This window comes from Myotis nattereri, assembly GCF_964212035.1.
Source record: "Myotis nattereri genome assembly, chromosome: 7".
Classification (NCBI taxonomy): Eukaryota; Metazoa; Chordata; class Mammalia; order Chiroptera; family Vespertilionidae; genus Myotis; species Myotis nattereri.
Window position 1 is genome coordinate 39,108,162 of NC_138082.1, and position 21,735 is coordinate 39,129,896.

Consider the following 21,735-nt stretch of genomic DNA (forward strand, 5'->3'; position numbering starts at 1 on the left):
TACCATTATTGTATTGTTGTCTATTTCTGCCTTCACAAATGTTAATATTTGCTTTACGTATTTAGTTGCTTCTATGTTGACTGCATAAATATGTAAAAATGCTAAATTCTCTTGATGAATTGACCCTGGTATCATGTAATAACCTTTTTTGTCTCTTAACACACTCTCTGACTTAGTCTGTTTTGGTGGATATTAAGTATAGCTATCCCAGCTTTCTTTTGGTCTCCATTTCAATGGAGTATCTCTTTTTATCCCTTGACTTTCAGTCTGTGTGGGTCCTTAAAACTGTGGTGTATCTCTTTAAGGCATATAGTTGAGTCTTGTGTTATTATCCACTCAACCACGCTCTACATTTTTATTGAAGGATTTATTCCATTCATATTTAAAGTAATTATTAACAGGTATGGATCTACTATTGCCATTTTATTCATTGTTTTATGGCTGTTTTGTGATTCCTTTTTTTTTCTTCCTTTCTTGCTCTCTCCCTTTGTGGTATGATTTCCTCTAGTGCTATGCTTAGATGATTTTCTCTTCATTTTTTTGTATCTACTATAGGTTTTTTCTTTGTGTTTACCTTGAAGCTTACATTATAATTATAACTGTTTATTTTAGGCTGATTAAAAACTTCAAATGTGCATACAAGCTCAAGATATTTATTCTACCTCCCATATCATTTTTTATTTCATAATTTGTATATTTTTACATTGTATGTACAGCAAAAATTACGGTAGTTATAATTATTTTTAATACTTTTGTCTCTTAATTTTTATATTAGAGTTAAAAGTGATTTTCCTACCACCATTACAATGTTAGAGTATTTTGAATTTAATGATAGATTTACCATTACAAGTTAGTTTTACATTTTCATATGTTTTCCCATAACTAGCTAGCATCTTTTAATTTCAGCTTGAAGAACTCCCTTTAACATTCTTGTAAGGCAAGTCTGGAGGTGATGAACTCCTTTTGCTTTTGTTTGTCTGAAAACCTCTTTATCTCTCCTGCAATTCTGAAGGATAACTTTGCTGGATAGGATATTCTGGCTTGGCAGTTATTTTCTTTTAGCACTTTGAATATATTATGCTACTCTGGCCTAGAAATTTTCTGCTGAAAAATCTGTTCATAGTCTTACCATAATTTTCTTGTATGTAACAAGTTGCTTTTCTCTTGCTATTTTTAAGTTTCTCTTCTTTATCTTTAACTTTTGATAATCTAATTATCATGTGTCTTGGTGTGGATCTCTTTGGAATAGAGTCTGAAGATTTAAGTTATAACATGTTGACTACATTTTATAAAAATATATTTTACATCTGAAATTTGCTAAGAGTAGAATATAAGTATGCTTGCCAAAAAAGAAAAAAAAGGTAAATATATGAAGTGATGAATGGGTTAATTAAATTGATGGGGGAATTCTTTCACTGTACACTTTAAATAGCTTACAGTTTTGTTAATTATGCCTCAAAAACTCAATCATTAAAAAAAGAAAGCATTGATAATTGTTACTGGATTCTTTTGTCTACATCTTATTTTTGATACTGGCATGAGAGGTGCAGATACAATAATATTTATACAAGGTCCTCTGAAATCTCAAAATTATTCCAAGGGTTCCCCAGGATTATAGTAATGAGAAAGGCTGGTGTAGAAAAGAGGAAGTAAAAGGCTGAAATATTCTGGATGAGGTTAGGACCAAATCTGGAATGAAGCTGCCACAGACAGAATGTTTGTGTCCTCTCAAAATTCCTGTGTTGAAACCTAATCCAAAATGTGATGGTATTTGAAGATGGAGTCTTTGGGAGGTGATTAGGTCATGAGGGCAGAGACCCTATGAATGGGATTATTGCCCTTATAAAAAAGACCATAGAGAGCTCCTTTGTCCCTTCTGCCATGTGACACAGAAAAGATACAGCAAAAGACAGCCATCTAGGGAACAGGAAGTGGGCTCTCACCAGACACTGACTCTGCAGATGCCTCAATCTTGGACTTCCCAGCCTCTAATACGGTTTAATTCTGCTAAAAGAACAAGATCACATCCATTGATTTTTCTAACAAAAAGCAAGGAATAGAAAAAGCAAGAATAGATTTTTTTAAAGTGTAGAGGCTGAAGCCAAATCAGGTAAGGAGAAAAATTAAGCATAAACTGAACAAATGGGATTCAGCAAATTGAGAAAACCTTGAGAAGTTGGTTGTGAAGGAGAGTAGAAAGAGAGGGTGGTAGCTGGTAAGCCTGTCCTATGGTTAAAGTACAAATGGTTATCCATATATCTAAACTAATACATATTAAATAAAATATCTGTCTCCCTAACTTAAAAATATATCTTTTTAAAAAAATATATTTTATTGCTTTTTTACAGAGAGGAAGGGAGAGAGATAGAGAGTTAGAAACATCGATGGGAGAGAAACATCGATCAGCCGCCTCCTGCACATCTCCTACTGGGGATGTGCCCGCAACCCAGGTACATGCCCTTCACCGGAATCGAACCTGGGACCTTTCAGTCCGCAGGCCGAAGCTCTATCCACTGAGCCAAACCGGTTTCAGCTAAAAATATATCTTTATAAAAATCAGAAAGGCAGAGTTCAACTTAGGTATTTTTAGACTTCTCAGATTTGTGCACTAAAATAGCATGGAGAGTGCCAGCTCCAAGTATGTATCCTTGGCCATTAACTGTTCATGCTTCTCTTTTGGTCCCCTGAGGGATCTTCTGCTCATGTGTGAGGACACCCCAATCTGATGTCCAGTATCTAGCCACATCCCCTCAAATTGCTCCCAACTGCCCACATCTCTGACCCAGATGCAATGCGGTCCATATTTGAGAGGAGGGCCCTGAGAAGAAGGCTGTGCAGGTCCTGGAAGTGGGATTGAGGTCCCAGATTCTCAAAAAATGGTCAAGAAGAAGAGAACATGAGCTCTGGGTGGCTACATCTACTTGGCCCTGTGGACTCCTGGCTCTATGAAGAGCAATGCAGTCCAGTCAGATCCAGGCCCTCAAGCACAGATCTCTGTCCAAGGTCCCTCTTCCTTAGTTCTAAGGTTGCTAGTGATAGCTGAAAACAGGGTATTTATACATCTCCAGACACATTTTTCTCTTTTGGAATTGAGTTGTCCTTCTTGGCAGGTAAGTAGAATGGCCTGTTTTATTTTAGTTTTTCTTATTCAACATTTTCTAGAGGAGGAAATCGATAGGCTGTAGTATAGTTTCAAACGAAATGAAATAGGCTGCTTACTGAATTCTTGTGAGACATTGATTTGTGAGTTATTTATTCAAGTTCACTGAATAAGCAATTTACAAATCACTTTTCATTGAACTTGATTCAGCACTCTGAAGTAAGTAAATAGTGAATCTCTATCAGGCTTTTTGTGCAATGTCAGTTTTGCCTAAATAGAGGATACTAAATTTATGTTATAAATCTAACTCTATTTTGCTATATTTGGATTCTATTTTGTTGTTGTTATTTCTGAGATTCACATAAAGGCTAGATCTACATTAGCAGATAAGATGAAAAATAAAAACCGGCAGCATTATTTGCTGCAACAATATATTGCAAGTAAGGTGAGTTAGCCTCAATTATCCACACAACCAGTTTATTTTTTCCCTTTAATTGTGTAAAACTGTCCAAACAGAGTTTTTTCCTAGTCTTGTTCCTTTTAAATTTTGACAATAATATCATATTAAAAAATACTGTCTCTTATGGTGTGTTTCTAAAGTTAAAATTGGCAGATTTCACACAAAAATGATTTCAATATGAATTTTTTTATATATCAATATAATTAATCCATTACATACATTATTTAATGTAATATTATAAACTGCACAGATTTTGAAAAGACCATATTTATCATATTAAAAAGACAAAATTATTGTTCCATTACCCTGTTTTCTTTCTCTACTTAGATCCAAAGAGGGAGATAGATCTTCTAGAGAAACTGTGTATTAAAGTTCTTACTATTTAAGAAACCATCAGAGAACAAGGTAACGAGAAGAAATTATCTGGTACTTAACAAATAATTAGATGTTTTGATAACTAATAAACTGTACGAATCGGAGGTTAAAGATATGAAACAAAGTCATGGTGAGTTATTTAAAAATAAAAAAAATTGACCTATAGGTTAATCAATGAAAATTACTTCCAGAAAGTTTCCTGATACATAGATTTTATGTAACTAGATTACATGGTATGTAAAAGCCTTATTAACTACTCCCACATGTTTCCTTCTATTTCTCCCATGTTTGATGTAGAATAAAAGAACTCAAAGTATTATTTAGCACTCTTATGAGTTATTTGAAAATCAAAAAAAGATTTTAATAACTTTGATCACATTAGTAATTACTTTTCTTCACTGGGATAAACTCAGCTTTTGAAAAATATTAATAAAGCAGTAGGAAGAACCTGACTCATATGATATAACACAATTACAAGCGAAATAAGCAGAGATCCACAGCCACAGGCCAGGTTTTATTGATGTTTTCCCAGGTTCATGAGTAAAGATGTGCTCACCTTCTTTTGGATATGAAGTAAAAAAGCAGAAAACAAATAAACAGAAAGATTGTAAAGATGACTGTCTTGATACTGAATAATGGGAGAAATCTGTATTTATCTTGGATCATACACATAAAGTGACTTTGTCCACAAAAGATGTTTAAAATGCCCCTGCCACTCTCCTCACTGCAGAGCACCCACATCTCATTAGGCATGCTGGTCAGGCAGCAGGAACACTACTGGCCAACAGGAACACAAAGACTCCCCAATTAAAGGGGTCAGAGTGGCGACACCAGGCAGCCATTCACACTAAGAATGCACACAAAGCGTTTAGAGGACAAACTCAGTGCTCCATGGAAATCTATCAAGAATGATTTAGTGCTTAAAACTGTCCTTTGTGTGATTCTGTAAGCAAATATATATATTTTAAGTCATAATGGCTTGAAACAAAAGTACAGACATCATGGCACAAGAAAAGCATGATACCCATTAAATCTTTTCTAGAATGAATCACAATATGTGAATAATGTAATTAATAGAATCTCAGTACACATGCTTGGATGAACTAGAAATGTAACTTTATATTCTATAGCAACTTAAATTAATCACAAGCCTCCTGATATAGGCAAATCTATATTAAGTGAATTTGGGGTTTTTATTCTTCCTTCTTAAGGCTGTATCAAAGTGCAAGAGGGTAGACATGTGGCCAGTCCCGAAGAGATGAAGAGAGGGGCACAGGTTCTTGGATCTTTGAATCACTTGGGCACAAAATAAAGTCTAACCTTGGAATGACCTTCAACTCAGTGAACCTGAGGTGTGGGTTCTCTGCAAAGATTTCTATGGCTCACAATTATTTAGAGGCGGTTCACAGTAATTTCTACTCTGAGGTCTTATACTAACCCTGGGCTCTGCCCAAGAGATGGACACAGACGATGTGCCCTCTAAGGCCTATGGACACATTTCTATCTCATTTCTTCTTCTCCAGCTCTTTTTTCCCCGACCTAAGGAAATTGTTTTCTACATTGCAAATTAGATTTAGGAGACCTTATACTTTCCCCCTGGTTTCTTCCAAATATTTTTAGTCTAATCATTGAAAACTCTTCCTTCTCTTAAAGGCTTAGAATTTGGGGAACCAAAGTTAGGATAATGCATGGGGTTTCTCTGTACTGTCATACCTGACCCTTAAGGGATTACACATAGAGTGTTCTAGCCACCCCAATGGGGCATTTCCATGCAAGAGAAATAACCAATGCAGAGAAAAATAATATTAGCTAATAGCTGTAAAAAAAGTGTATGTGTTTATTTTGCCACAATAGTTTTTATAACAAGAAAACCAAAAGATAGCCATTTACTTTGAAATTCTAATACATACATCTCATAAAATACTGCCACATGTATATACCAACTTCTGTGGGCCATCAAATGTAAGTGATAAATAAATGGTACCTGGAAGAATACTCTGGGATTAAAAAAATGGTTTTTAATATATTCACAAAAAGATTTTTTTTTTAGTCAGTCAGACCTCAAAGAATCAAAATATTATGATTACCCCTTTTTCAAAATGTCACCTTGTTCTGAGACTTGGCTTTTAACAATTAACAGAAATTTCTGAAGACGTCCAGCAGCAGCCGTGACATCAGACAGGAAGAGAAAGCCCTATGCATAACACACCCCCCGGAGAGATGTCCTGCAGAGGAAATGTCACGAACAATGTTATGTCAGGGATTTCTCTAAACCCATCATTGCCAGGCACCTGTGCTCCAGGGCATGCATCCAATCATCCAGAGAGCAGGCACCTTGCCATCTCAGCAGATGGCTATTAATGTCGAAGGCGAAGGGACCATGTACAGTATATATTTCAATTATGAGTGGAGAGATCGGGAGTCCCAGTTGGAATCATGTCCATTCTTTTCCGAGCCAGTAACAAACTCGAGATTGTACCATCCAGAATGTGCTTTACACAGAATTAGCTTTCAGGAAAAATCACATTTACAAAGGGAAGAACATATTTTATATGACAAGGCGAGAGTCAAAGGAAACAAGCGGAGTGATCCTTAAAGGAATTTCCCAGCCTTTTTATTTCTACTGAGAAGCATTGAAAAGGCACAGGGAAGGGGCACATTCCCACCGCACAGATACATTATGGCAGAATCGACAACATTTTGAAAGCTTGTGTATTCCTAAATGTCGGTGTGTATTTCCATTTTGTGAAGTATTCCGGTCGAACAAACCTCAAAGGTGAAAGTGGCTTCTGGCACAGAATCATCTTTCACTTCTGGTCTGTATATTCTAAGACACCGATGTCTACGTCTGTCCTTCCAGGTGGTACTGAGTTCTACATCATTAATTTTTACAAGTATCTGAAGTAAGAATATCTAGGTCTCATATTGATTAATACTATCCACTGGCCAACTATGACTTCAGTATATGGCAACAGAGAACACTGTATCACTTTGCATTTAATTATTTATATAATGTCATTATGATAAAAATTATTTAAATTCTCCTTAATATTTTACATATTATTCTGGCCAGTCAGTATTACAAAGCAAGTGGCCAAACCTGGGTGAACAGTTGCCATTATGTAGATACATTATCTAGATTGTGTCCTTGCTTTGGCATAAAAATACACAGAAGCCTTCTTAAGAGTTTTAATTGGTTGTTTCTTACTAACTTAGGCATAGAAAGAGAGAATTTTTTTTTTACATTGACCAAAAATGTATCTACTATTGTACTTGGCTCATCATTAGTTCTTATGAAATTGTTTTATAACAGTTGGTGCTAGCATATGGGAATAATGTCAGCATATCTTGGGATGTCATCTAGCCTGTGAAATGTCTCTAAATTCTTGTTCCTTTATTTTATTGATCACATCCACTGCTGATATCCTAGTTCTGAGAAGCAGTCATGACCCAAGGGCCCAATGGGAACTGTGTATAGTGGTAGGTTTCTGCTGAACCATTTCAATGTGTTATAGTTATGTACTGCACACAGTGGCATAGACTTCAGGACCCTGCAGTTATTCCAAAACCTGATAGCTCTACCTGTTTTCTAAAATGCTGTTTGAGACTCGCTCTCCTTCAATAATTTGCTCTGGTAACACAGAGACTGTAAAAAGGAACACCTGCAACACTCGAGGGAGTTGCCCAGACAACCACATGGCTGAACCATCACCAGAGAATAAGAGAAATAGCAGCAACAAAAACACCCACTGTACTCCTGTCTGTTCAATGTAGACTGAGAGGCAGCGTGTTGAATCCAGTTCCTACTCTTCCATTCACTTCCAGTTGAGATTGGCTCTGGTATCCCCTTCTCTTAGTGTTTATGTTTAAGTTTGGAACTCACACAGTTCTTAGCATCTTTCTGACACAGAGGGCCCTACGAGCATATACTCAGCATCAGGATGGTCCAGCTCTTCATTCTCAGGCAAGAAACAGACTTCCTGGCCTGTGAATAGTCACCCCACACTGACTCATACTGGCATCCAATCCCACCAGTGTGTCTGTTTCCTAATTACAATAACAATAGTTACTCCATATAAACACTTACCATGCCTTAGATATTATGCTAACCACTACTAACATTGTCTCTTCTAATCCTCTCAAAAGTTTAAAGCAGACCCAGCCTTCAGATCTAACATCTTTTCAGAACAATATTGTGTCATTCTACATTTACTATCCTGAAATAAAATTCATAGCTAATAAATGGACCCACATACATAATTTTAAAAAATTAATATAACATTCTAGCTATAAGAGAAATACAAAGTAATTTATATTAAAATAATTATTTTCATAATATATTACAATTACTTTCTTTGAATGAGAAAATGCAGAGGTACCATTACTCTAGAAGACATGATGAGGTAGTCAGTGGTTTGCTTCCATATGTAGTATCACTGTGAATACAACCTCCTCAAATATGGCCGATAGAGCTGTTTTACTGAAGTTCAAATATCACCCATAGAGTTGCTGTTGGGAATGTGATTTTATTTCCAAAAGAGTGAATAGCTTTTGATAAGAAAGCACATATAACATAAAATCTTCCCTCAATGTATATGCTAGTAATTTGCATTCTTGGAAAATTCAGTGTATTTTAAGACTAGGCCAAAACAACAACAACAAACAAACAGACAAACAAACAAACAAACAAAAAAACATACCCCAAACCCAACTAATGTTTGTATACAAAACATAGGTTATACAATAGATAATTTGTAGGTACAAAACCTACGTGAATGCCTTGGAGACACTGAAAATTCGTTCAGGGCATGTTACAGTCCTCCAGGGTGGGACGGTCCCACATACTGCAGGATGCCCGCACCTCTGATCTCTGCCCACCAAGTGCTACCATCTTTCCCAATCCTGTGGCCACCAAACACTCCCTCCAAGGGAAAGCACTACCCCTCCCCAATGGACATACCATTCTAAAGAGTAGGCATCACTAGCCCCATTTTACAGATTAAAAACCTGATTCTTAAAGATTTGAATAATTTGGCTAAAGTCCAATAGCTAGTAAATGAGACCCAAACCCAGGTCTACTTATTTCTAGAGAATGGACTCTTCTTATTATGCTATACTGACTCTTTGAATGAATTATTGTTTCATTCAGGAAAAGGCACAGGTGATTTAATTTAGGAGGGCTGAAATGAGGACTAAATAGTACCTAACCTCCAGTCTCATATTCTAGAAATTTCTATCCATGTTCAGCCTTGAGTAAAATTTTATGGCTTCTTTAGCACTTCCCCTATCTGTTCATTTTCTCACCCAGCTTTCTAATTTCTATTTTTATTTTAAAATACTTTAAGTTGACCACAATCCTTTAAAAGTTAAATCAAAGGAAATAAAGTATATGAGCTATGAAACCAATTATTTTAATTCCACTTTATGTAATAAGAGTGCTGCCTTTGCTACACTAACATCATTCCAGGGGCAGCCGTCAACAGCAAGGATTCTTCAAACAAACACTAAGCCCTTCTTTCAGATGCAATCATCGCCCTTCTTCCTCCTAAATCTGCTCCCCTCAGGTTTTTCACTTTGGCCCACACCACAGCCGAACACTCACTTGCCAAATTTGGATTCTCAATATAATACTATAAAGCAGGGATTATCTCACTAATTAAACGGATCTTTTCTTGTTTAATTCTACATAACAACCATTACTATTTCCAGCCTCCAGTTGCTAGAAACACTCAGGCAGTGGTTCCCACACTTTAGCTCACATCAGAATCATCAGGAAGACTTGTTCAAAGACAGCTTGCTGGGCCCCACCCAGGAGTTGCTGATTCAGGAGATCTGAAGTGGGGGCCAATTTCTAACAAGTAAGTTCCCAGCAGCTGGTGCTGCTGATATGGGAGCCAACCCACTGAAGAAACTGCCCTCCACTGATAGCTGATAGAGTACTATATATATAGTTTACATAATAACTAAGGAACTATGTATTATATATATTCTGTATATCTTCCAATTAAATATTGCATAAATTGAAGCTGCAACCCTCATTATAGTTTCTTTTAAAAAGTCCTTAAACACCTGTTGTGAAGTGTTAAGGAGGTGTGACTATCTAAACCCATACCTGGAGCCTAGACACTTTAACTAGGAACCTTATTACCCAAGGAAAACCACATTACAATAAAGGTAGCAACACCTAAAATTATCATACAATATCAGTAATAGTAACTATAAATATTTTGTATTTAATACAATATATATTAGTTATTATAATATCAGTAATAGTTACTATATATGTGTGTGTATATATATATATAGAGAGAGAGAGAGAGAGAGAAAGAGAGAGAGAGAGAGAGAGAGAGAGAGAGAGCGCACTGTACTTAGCACTTTCCATGAATTATCTCACTTAATATTAGCCTTGCAAGATTCACTTATTATACTCTTATTTATAATTGAGAAAACCAAGACACAGAGAGGCTACATAAGGTAACCAAGGTATCAGAGTCAGAGAACTTGTTTTGTTAACTCCAAAACATGAGTGTGTACCCACCCCACTAAAGGGCTCCCTCAACAGTCCTCCAACTCTTGACTAAGTCCTTTCAGCCATGAGATACAGGTGCTCATGAACATGAAAAATACACATCATATATGGGAATCTTTATAGTGCTCCAGTGGTCCCATTGCAAAATGGTTGCTTGCCAGATCCCTGTGATTTTAGGAGCCAGAAGACTGAAATATTGTGGATTTTCAATAAGCTTCATGCTTTTTTATCAGATGCGAATCTGACCTTTTGGGCATTGTGCTCAATGAAAATATGTGAATGGCTAGTTAGCATGTCTCACCTGTCTATGAACTGTCATACATTCAGAACAGTGTTAATTTTTGCCATTATTACACATACGCGTGGCTTTAACTTAAATAAGGACTCTGAGTGACCATTAGGTAAAACATGGTTTGAACATTTCTTTTTTTAAAAAAATTATTTCATTAATTTTTTACAGAGAGGAAGGGAGAGTGATAGAGAGTGAGAAACATCAATGAGCAAGAAACATTGATCAGCTGCCTCCTGCACACCCCCTACTGAGGATGTGCTTGCAGCCAAGGTACATGCCCTTGACCGGAATCGAACCTGGGACCCTTCAGTCTGCAGGCCAACACTCTATCCACTGAGCCAAACCAGTTAGGGCCATGGTTTGAACATTTCAGTGATCAGCAGTTGATGTGGGAGGAGTTTTACAAAAATATGAAAATTACAGCGAGAATCTGGCTTTATCTAGTTTCTACCACATCGTGACTAGAGGTGAGGAATTGTAAATAAAGGACAGTTAGAATAAATCTTTGCTTCAGAGTTGGAAAAACACAACAAAATAAAACTTATTTCAATAAGTGACTATAAAAGTTAATAAAATGTCAGTAGGATAAGTGATCAACTGTTGTGACATTAAGAATTAGAATTAAGTAATACATATTCTAAAAGGTTAGCTTACAATTGGGGTGTCATTTCACTTTATTCACATTACAGCCTATAAATATACCATCTGTAAACTCAGTCTAGAAACACACAATGAAAAGTAAAAACATCAATCCTTATAGCAAAATATTCTTTAAGCCAAAGTCTTCATTGTTTGTAGAAAAAAAAAATCTAAAGTGTGACTTCTTGAGATTTTTATGGCAATATTGATGTTTTATTTTTAAATTAATAGTATCTAATATCACTCAGAGCTCATCTCTCAATATCTAGGTTTCTAAACAACTGGGTCATGTAATCATTTGGAAAGTGACTTCCTACAATTCACCTTTGATTAATATAGAAAAAAACAAAACTGATTTTCCTCTGTCTTCTCGTGAGAATTAAATTTTTATCTAAGGTGCAGTTTAAAGCAAAATTTTCTTAATTGGTTTACAATAAAGAAATACACTAACACATTGTAAGAAGGTCAAAGAATGATTTGCAGTTAATAGTCTCCAAACAGTACGACAATCACAAAACACTTCCAAAAAGCGTAGTGCAGGCTTGGGATTATTTCATTATTTTGATAGAAGCTCAACTAGCATGAATTTACAAATGTAACAGGTAGAAATTTTGAAATAGCGTTTGTTTTTCTAATAGCAGCATTAACTTTTCACTGTATTTGAAAAAAAAAATGTTCTTTTTCCTTTTCCCAAGTTCTGCTGGTTTTATTTTAAAGGATGAAGCAGATATTCTCAATCCTAGTTCTCGAGCATTTTTGAGGTCTGTTTAATCCTGAAAAGTTCTGAATTGTGGATGAGGCCAAAAAGGGAGGTGGGAGAGCGAGGGTGAGAATAGAGTTGAGATCAGGGCTGAAGACAAAGGGAAAGGGAGATAAACAGTAAGAGGGAGCAACATGAAAACAAATTGGGGCTGAAGCCAGAAAAAGACTGGAAACTTTATCTAATGGAATAGGCTAAAGATGAATTAAAAGTAGAAACAGAAAAGTGATGTTATGACAAGTTGTCTTAAGGATCTGGAACATTTAAAATATCTTAATTTCCCTCCTTCCAAAACAATCCAGGTAGCGGAAATTCTAACTCACCATTTCTAAAGCTCATATATTAAAGTTCTAGCCAGATAGAAACATGACAGCAAACAGTTCAGTATGTCTTCTAATGATGAACTGGAACAGAAAATACTGGAACACATAATAATCCTTCCAGTGAACCAGAAAGGTATGTAAAGCACGTTTATCTAACAACTTTTTAAATATCTACTTCTTAAATACTTAGGAGACGTGATCATCTAAAAGCTATGAGAGTAAGTTCAACTTTTAAATAGTTATTATCCTCAAAATAGTTGTGATATTAACATTTTAAGCAAGTTATTTACCACATCCAGAAGGATAGCCAACTTCCTCAAAGAGAGTCTCTTCGAACATGCCAAAGCCCCATCACATTCAGTAAATGATTTCTTCCCCAGCCAGGCTAACCAAGTAATCAAAGGCGGGGAACCATACTCAGGAGCTACAAATCGTGTGTTTGATGATTATGTAGAAAATATCAGAAGAGTTGTTTTCATAAAGTTTGTCCTCAATATGTTGTAAATCATATTTTAAATAATCGTATATGTCCCAATACTTATCACTAAATCCTATCTGATAATAATGATCACAAAAAGCAAGAATATGCTCTTAAGTTACATTTGTTATCTTGGGATTTTTGTGACTTCAGAGAAGGACCAGGTATGGACTCACTTCTGCTCCCACAACCTTAGGCAACAGACACAACCTATTTGTAAGATCTTGAGGCAAAACAGAATATCCTTTTTATAAAACTTTCATAACTATAACAATTAATACTAATTTCTGAAGTGGTATATGTGGTCATTAACTAACATTCTCTTCTATCTAATTTATTTCTACATCCATTAAACTTTCATAATAAATAATGATCTATTGGCCGCAGATCCCAGCTTTGGCCTGTTGGTTTGCCCAAGAACATCTTGGCATTTCCTTCCCAGTATGCTGAGCCTGTGAATAGCGATAGCTTGTAGCTGGTGTCAGACTGGTTCATTCACAACAGCCCATATGCAACAGGCAACCTGATCACAGTGTTTGACTGAGGTGCATTATTTATGGCGGTTGGTGACTGCAAGTCACATTATACTGCATTGCACAAGTATTGTATCTGTGGTTCAGGACTGGAGGAGAAACAGATTTTATTAAATGCAGGTCATATTCAATAAGAAAAGAAAAATAAATCATATGTGCCTTCTGGAGTAAGAGTACTTTAACATCTATCTAAAAAGCTATTGCTAATTATTCTTTTAATGTTGAAGCAATTGATGCAAAGTTTTAGATCACAAATCACATTGGAACTGAAATTTGATATATCTGGTTAGGGCCAGGTCTGAGTCATTTTGTAAAATTTCTAATAAGAATTACTTCCACTGCTGGCACAGGCCATCTGCGCCTATGCCAACCTGGACAAAGGCAGCTCTATACATGGTTGTGAGGGGTTATATGGTGAGCCTGGTGTAGAGCCAAAACCCTTCAATGGTTCAAATCCTGTGTTCTTATGCAACAAGTCTAGAACGTCTCTGCCTCCATGAGGAATAGGGTGTTTCTTACAATACAAATGATGGTAGATCTATACATTTTCTTCCCATTCTAACACTTTTTAACCCTCAATGCCTCCAGACACATCTTCTCAGACACAAAATCAGAATCCCTGCCCTCCCCCCGGACTACCCCCCGCTCCCCAAACCTTTACAACTATTTCCCATTAAATGTATTGGGAGCACATTTGGTGCCAGGCTCTTGCTGTTGTGTTTTGCATGCATCCTTTCCTAAAGATAACAGTAATTCAATGCAGAGTTAATCAGAAGCCATTACTAGGATAATATTCTTGCCTTTCCTTTTGGTTACTTAGTTTGGTGTTGTCATGATAGTGTGTACCTGGGTTGATATATTTTTCTATAAGTAGATTTTGTGTTTCTTAAGGAGAACTAAAAGAACCCAGAAGGAGACTGGAAAATAAAGTAAGAGAAAGGAAAATAAGAGTAAATACTATTAATAAACCATGTAAGTTTTGTAAGCCCTACAAAATATTTGCAAGCATGAATTTTATTACAAGTGGTTTAAATAAAAAAGCAAGAGGATTTTATTATCTTTCTGTCCCCATAGCTATCTCCAGGAATGTATTATGGAATACAACAAAATGTACTATAATTCTAAGTCTTTGTATCTTTCTCTCAGTTAAAACAGGAAAATCCAATCTAGCGTAACATCCAGCATTTAGTAGATACATAGAAATGTGGTTTTGAATGAATGATGACTGAATGAATAAATAGTCTTAAAGCACCTGTCAATGATTTCACTATTCTCAAGGAGCTCAGAATAGGTTCTTGGAAGCCATTCTGGAAAAGACCAACTTTCCAAGGAAGTTCTTTAGAAGAGACTAACATATAAGCAAGTGTATTTGTATTGACCTTCTACGCCAGTGCAGGGTATAAATGTAACATCTGTTTTAATACTTAAAATAATTGCTGGAAAACTCTCTCCTAAAGAAAGAGAATTGCCAAAAATAACAGGTCTTCTAGTATCTTTTCTTTCTTCACCTTACCTGAGCCTTTGTATAATACAGTGTGGGGCAAAAGTAGGTTTATAGTTGTGAGTATGCAAAACACAGATTTTATTCTTATATTATTATTTATTGTATTATTTTCCATACTAACAACTGTAAAACTTCTTTTGCTCTACCCTGTGTAACTAGAAGGTTTACTCAGTATGAATAAGAAGTGAGGTGATTACCTGAGCCTTTAACAACTTCGCCCAAAAAGCCAGATTGGGAATCATTTGTCTTTTTGGCTATTAAGAGATGAAAACTCGTTCTACAAAACTTTAAAAACTTCACTGAGATACAATTCACATATATTATAATTCACCAATTTAAAGAGTGCAATGCAATGGCCTTTAGTATATTACAGAATTGTTGTTCTGAAAATTTTAATGCTTTCCTATCCATTGGCTTCAGTAGTAACCTTGCTGGCCCATATATCTGCTCAGATCAGTGATTGCTTTGAAGAGAATGCAACTTCTAGTGGTACAGAAGGTTAACAGTACTCAGTGCTTAGCCAATCTGGATTTTGATCCCATGCTTTGAGTTCATAAACTCAACCACTGTTTCCAGAATACAATCCCTACCTTAATGCCAGGTTGCCTGTGTGAGAAGTAAATTCGGGTCTCAAAGGAACCATCTCCTAATACTTGGCTATTGAGTTCTGGTTAACCATCCAGATTTCCTGCGTACACACTGACATGTGCAACACAGATTTCCCTTCAAAGAAAAACAGGCTGCCCAGCTGCAGGGAATATGGTGAGCAGATGGCCTCCAGCTCACAGAGCTTTTGGGGTCAGCTTCAACTGTAAGGAGTTGCCTGACACAAGATCTCACCCTTCTTAGGCAACCCACATGCAGTCACTGAAAGAACCAGGATATAAAGACCTAACTATTTTGGTCTGACATCGAACACTGATGGGCAATACTCATTCCAGAACTTCCTATACAGTGGGCTATGCTTTTGCTGGGCTGCTTTACATTTGGGCTTTTTCTTCTTCCCAGTATTGCTTCTTCTTCTTCCTTTTTATAGGTGTCGATCCCCAATAAATATCTTGCATCACAGACTCCATCTCAGTGTCTCAGGAGTGATGGTTTTTTCTCAGGAGTGGTCTGAGAAGGCAGGCAATAAAATTGTTTGAAGCCAGCTCACTGATGCCCAGACGGCAAGGAATGCCCCACCAATGATGAGGTGGAGCACCAACAGCACAAAGTGATACCCAGCTGTTAAAATTTTTACTGGAGGTGAATTTGGTGGGTGTAGCAGTATTCACTGGTGGGTGCAGCCTATTCGTGTTTGAGATATATGGAAGAAATAATAGCTATAAAGACAGCAGGACTGGATATCTATTTCTAAGTTCCATTTATGCTCTACGGAAAGTGAAGGGTGAGCGACAGTGAGTTAAAATCCAGGTATGAAAGTCAGTGAAACTCTTTGGTTAAACACATACAAAGAAGTATGGCAGAGGGAAGGGCAGAGAAAGTTGAATATTAAGCCCACTACCTAATATTATGAATGACTTTATTTTGTAGAAGGTTAAACACAAAGCCAATGCAGGCCTATTACGTGTAGGTTGAAGAAATGTGCGGGTCTGTTAGAAACCTCCCAAAGTTGCTGTAATTCCTATCCAATGTGAACTGAGAGAAGCCAGAGGAATAAGCATAGAAGTGGAACCAAAGGATCTTTGATCAGCTGGACAAGAATGTAAAATTGGATATGCAAGAGTCTATTGACTTTGCAGCCCTCTATCCAGATACACCCAGGCAAAGATACTAGGAAACAGTGTGAATTTTCTACTAGGATGGCTTCTAGAAGCATGGAAAAATTAGAGGCTCATTCTGAGTGAAATTGAAATGCCAAACTTGTCATGGCAGACGGTGGAGAAAGGGGACAGAGGCTCAGGAATGAATACCTCATGTAAGGATGGAAGAACCGCCAGATGATCATGTTCCATAGTAATGTGCAGAAGATACACTACCTATCAAGGCCATAGGAATGCAGTGGTGACAGCTCCCCCAAAAAGTTTCCTAGTGACTCCCCTCTTCAAACCAAGGTTGGCCAAAAAAGTTTCTATATACATTGGCTTGTTGATAGCTAGCAAAAGTGATAATAGGGCTCTAAAACCACAGGGCTAGGTAGCAGCACTTAACTTCCAGAAGCCAAGGAGTTGCAATCATTGTAATGACTAAGTATGTCAGAATAGCAGCCAAGGGAATCTGCATTAATAGAACACAACATCCCAAGGGTCAGAGAGATATGTAGTCAACAAGGGTACTTCTCAATTTGTAATAGCAGAAGAAATCAAGCATGAATGACCAGAGGGCTGAAGGCTGTTATCCCAATAAAAAAGTCATAATCCATTGTCTATTTTCAGACCTGAGCTATTTCCCAGACCCATAATACAATTACTGAAGAGGTGGCTAGGTCCTTAGAAGGGAGGACCCTGCACACATCAAGTTTACACAGAAATGATTCCCCTATTCTTTCTCCAAAGGAACCTATGGGCATTTACTCAGACAACTATACCTTGTACAAAGGAGATGATATGCAGACATTTCTGGATATCCATGTGGTACAAGAAGTCAGAGTTGGCATTGATGTCTGGAGACCCAAAATGTCAGTGTCTCCCTGGAAGAGCTGGGGCATGTGTCACTTCAGGTCCTCTGAAAAATGGGTGCTAAATTGGAATTATAAGTGGGAAAGATGTATTGGGAGAAAGTACTGTGAAAGATAAAGGAAAATGAAATGGGAGAGACAAGGAGAGTCTTGAGTTTTGTCTCAGGACTATGTAACTCTCTGGCTCTCTTTCATGTGTGCAGAATCATCTGAACATCATGCAAAATACCACTTGATTCATTACATTGGTCACCTTTTATTGGTTGGGCCAGATGAGCAAGAGATGGCTAGCATGTTTGAGGTCTTGATAAGTTAAATACACTCTGGGAGAAAACAAAAAATGTTATTAAGATTCAGAGGGCAACCACAACCACAAATTTTTAGGAATCTAATGGTCAAAGTGTACCAAGACATCCCCTTCAAAGTAAAGAACAAGTTTTCACATCTTGTGCATTTTACCATGGATAAAGAGGCACTGGGTTGATGGGCCTCTTCTTTCTCTGGGATCAGTATGTTCCACATTGATATCCAGGGAAATAAGACTATCAGCTTTCAGTGGATTGCAGAGCATAAAAGAGCTCTACCACAGGTCTCAGAAGCAATACAAGCAGCCCTCACACTTGGACAACATGATTTGATCCACCCTGTGGTGTGGGAGGTGTCACTGGTGGAAAGAGATGCCATATGGCAAGTCTCAATGGGAGAATCATAAAAGTGGGTCCCCTGAAGTTTTTGGCGAGGTATTTCTTGTCATCTGCAGTCTAGAATCACACATCTTTTGAAAAATAACTCCTGGCATGTTACAGGGCTGTAGTAAAGATGCAATGCCTCAAAGGAACATATGGCCAGACTGACTATCATGAGTTGAGTCCTGTAAGACACACCAAACAAGGTACTGAGAATCCAGGAACCTTCAAATTATCGTAAAGGTAAAAAATGGTACATCTGCAAATGAGCATAATAAAAATTGGAATCAACTACTGTTACACAATACCCTTCCCTGAGCTCATTTGTAATAGCTGTATGGGAAATCTTATATGACCAACTAAAGGAAGAGGAAAATTAGATCATGAATATGCCAAAATCATGGACTCCCTCTTTTCAAGGCCAGTATAGCTATTGACTTTCCAACCTGCCAACAACAGAATCAATGTGGAGCCCCTAATATGGCACAAAGTTCAAGGAGTTCATCCAGCTACATGAACCATTTCCATCCTGGAAGGACCATTAGTTTATATTCATAGGACCAGATATAACATGTATTCCACACAATGATTTTCTCTTCTTTTCTTTTCTTTCTTTCTTTTCTTTTCTTTCTTTCTTTTCTTTTTTTTTTTCCCCCCAAAGGCCTCATCTGAGGGATGATGAAATACTTGATCCAACAGCATAACATTTCCTCAGACCAGGAGACTACTTTACAACATAGAAAGTGCCACTGTAGGCCATGACCATGACATTCATTAGTTATATTACAAGCCACACTATCCAAATATCGCTTGCCAAACAGAGCTTTTAAATGTCCTTTGAATGAACAGTTGCAGCCCAGGTCACAGCCAAAACTGTATGTGGATGGAGTGCTATCCTACAGGACACAGTATCCACACCGAATCAAAGACCTTTACACAGTACTGTGTCTCTGATAGGAAGAATTCAGGGTTCCAGGAACCAAAATGCAGAAGCAGGAGCTGCCCTATTTACAATGGTAACTAAAGATCCATGGGGAACTCTGAGCTCTGCAGGTTAAAGGTCCTGGTCTAAAAGGGTGATAATTTCACCAGAAGATTCCACAAAAGTCCTATAAGTTATGATGCTGTCTGAGGATCTGGGGCAAGAAGATCTTGGCAGGAATAACTGAATTGGATCATCAAGAAGAGGTAGAACTGCTATCACACAATAAGGGCTGGGGGAAATACATGAAGGACCAAGCTGACCCACTTGGGGACCACATGGTGCTGCTCCCTTGCCCTTGTCAGAACAGACTGAGACAGCAATGCAGGCAAGAGAAAAGCATAGCAAACTAGAGATCAGACCCCTCAGGGATGAGAGTCTGGTAATGCTACCAGATAAACCACCAAGACCAGCAGAGATGGTTGTTGAAGGTACAATGTATAAAAGAAGGGCTCCAGGAGAAAGAATGTAGCAGTTGTGGCCCTAAGATCATCTGCAGCAGTGGGGATAATGTTGATTCTGCTAACCTACCTCTTTTAAATTTCCCCTCAGAAAAGAGGCCCTTCAGAATCCCTAGAGGAGCTACTCCCTAACATGGACAGAGAAGTGGATACAATTGACAAAAAGGGGGAATTATGATAGACATGGAGATGCACCACCCAGATCCTCCTCCAGGGCAAGACCTGCTGATTTCAGGGTTTGCCCCAGCTGTATGAGTTATCCATTGCTAATAACAAACTACCCACCAAATTTAGCAACTTAAAGCAAGAATTTTATCTCAGATTTCTGTGCGTTATAAATCTGCTATGGCTTAGCCTGGAGCCTCTAGCTCTAAATCACTCGTGAGGTTGTAGTCAAGTCAACGGGGCTGAAATCTCATCCAAAGGTATTGTGTGAGGATCTGAAGAGTCTGTTTCGAAGCTCACTGATGTGGTCTCTCAGTCCCTCCCTGGAGAGAGTCCTACTCACCATGTGAGCCTCTCTGGAGAGCTGTCTCACATGACAGCTGGCTACTCAAGGGTGAGGCATCCAGAGAAAGTATGAGAGATCATACCTTTTCCAGGACGGCCCACATCCAGTGACCAAATAAGGCCCATACATACATCCAAGCCATTTTACTCTGACAGGTTAACACTCACCTCCAGGCTCCCTGCCCCGTTGGCCTGCCAATCCTGCTTCACCATTCTTCTTTTCATAAGAGTTGATCCCTAACAAATATTTTGTACCCCAAACTCCATATTCCTTGTGGGGAACATGGAGAAGTGGTGGGAGGTACTGTATTTCATTTCCTATCATTGCTGAGTGTTTTCCTCACAGGAGAACCCAACTTCCCTCTACTGATTCACTGCTTCCTACCCACTGACCAGATCTATAGGTCAATGGACTGCAAGGGCCATTCTCCCCTATGCCGTATTTGATCTTGCTATGCTTTCCCCAAATTAGGCACGACCTCCTGGCCTTATATTTAAGATGGTTTTGGTGATGGAGATGGCAGAATTTGAGAGAAGTTCTCACTTTTTGTGAAGTATAAGGTCTACCCTACACTTAATAATTTAACCCTGATAGAGACACAACTAACTTTCAAATGGCACATTTCTTAAAATTTCACCGAACCCATCTAGTGAGAGGTTCTCCCATAGAGGTACTTGGAAATTGGTAAGAGGTACATCAAATGAAGCAAATAACATGGTATTGTTCTTATCATCGTTAATAATCTAGTGATTTAATACATTTTAAATTTGGAATGCTCATACTATTTAGGTTCTACCTCAAGCTATATATTCACAAATGAAATAAGTATTTTCTAGTTCTTTAGACAGTACACAAATTATCAAACATAATGCATACAATTTAGAAGTAGAGTTATAATAAAAATGCAAATTAATTTAAAGGTCCATAGTGATATCGTTTGGCCATGTGGTTACTAATGAAATTCCTAATTATTACACCAATACCCAAGTCATAAGGCGAGATAGAAAAATTCTACCATATTTTGATTTTCTTAGAATATTTCTAAATTTTTTATTAAATTTTAAGAAATAGTTTCCCTCTCTGAAACATTTTTTATACCCAGCAGCATTGCAAAACTTGAAACTACAAAACTTTAAAAGAACTGAATAATTTCCTATGTTGTATAATAAATGAAAAATCCAAAATACGACATTCATAATTTAGCATGTAAAATGTCAACAGAGATTTTATAATGAGTGAAATTAATTTATTCATTCATCCAAAACATAATCATTAGCATATATAATGAGTCAGAAACTGTTCTAGGCATTGGAAAATTACAGCATTAACCAAAACTGACAAGAATCGTTGCCTTCATGGAGCCTGCATTCTACACAGGGAGACAGAAAGTAAGCATCTTCTATCGGATTCATGGTGCTGAGTGTGTCTATAACCTTTACTGACTGACTACTTAGTTCACTTCTTTTTTAGAAAACATATTTC